Source organism: Sapajus apella, unplaced genomic scaffold, assembly GCF_009761245.1.
Source record: "Sapajus apella isolate SASKATOON/1434 unplaced genomic scaffold, GSC_monkey_1.0 scaffold48, whole genome shotgun sequence".
Classification (NCBI taxonomy): domain Eukaryota; kingdom Metazoa; phylum Chordata; class Mammalia; order Primates; family Cebidae; genus Sapajus; species Sapajus apella.
Window position 1 is genome coordinate 7,834,334 of NW_022436988.1, and position 503 is coordinate 7,834,836.

The 503-nt window shown below is 43.1% G+C and overlaps 1 protein-coding gene across 1 annotated transcript in view; it reads right to left on the minus strand.

The window, feature by feature from the left end:
- LOC116525425 (E3 ubiquitin/ISG15 ligase TRIM25-like) overlaps nt 1-503 on the minus strand; it is a 12,255-nt gene that overhangs the window by 9,327 nt on the left and 2,425 nt on the right. The gene's annotated exons all lie outside the window — the stretch shown is intronic.

Sequence of the window (503 nt, forward strand, 5' to 3'; positions counted from 1 at the left end):
GGCTCAGGCCTGCCGTAATCCCAGCACTTTGGGAGGCCGAGGTGGTTGGATCACCCAAGGTCCAGAATTCAAGATCAGCCTGGTTAACATGGTGAGGTCAACCCCATCTCTACTGAAAATACAAAACGTTGCTGGGCATAGTGGCTAACACCTGTAATCCCGGCTACTTGGGAGGCTGAGGCAGGAGAATCGCTTAAACGCAGGAGGCAGAGGTTTCGATGAGTTGAGATCGTGCCATTGCACTCCAGCCTGGTCGACAAGAGCAAAACTCCGTCTCAAAAAAAAGGAAAAAAAGAAAAGAAAATGGAGGAAATGGTTCACACAACCTAAGGTGATGCGCTTGTATTTTGATATGTGGATATAGGCTTCATACATAAAATTCTGAATCTTTACTCATTTAACTCACTAGTACCTTCGTATGTCACAACATGACCCCAGTGACCATGACTTTAATAGCTACTTGATTTTCTTTTTTCTTTTCTTTTCTTTTTTTTTTTTTTAGA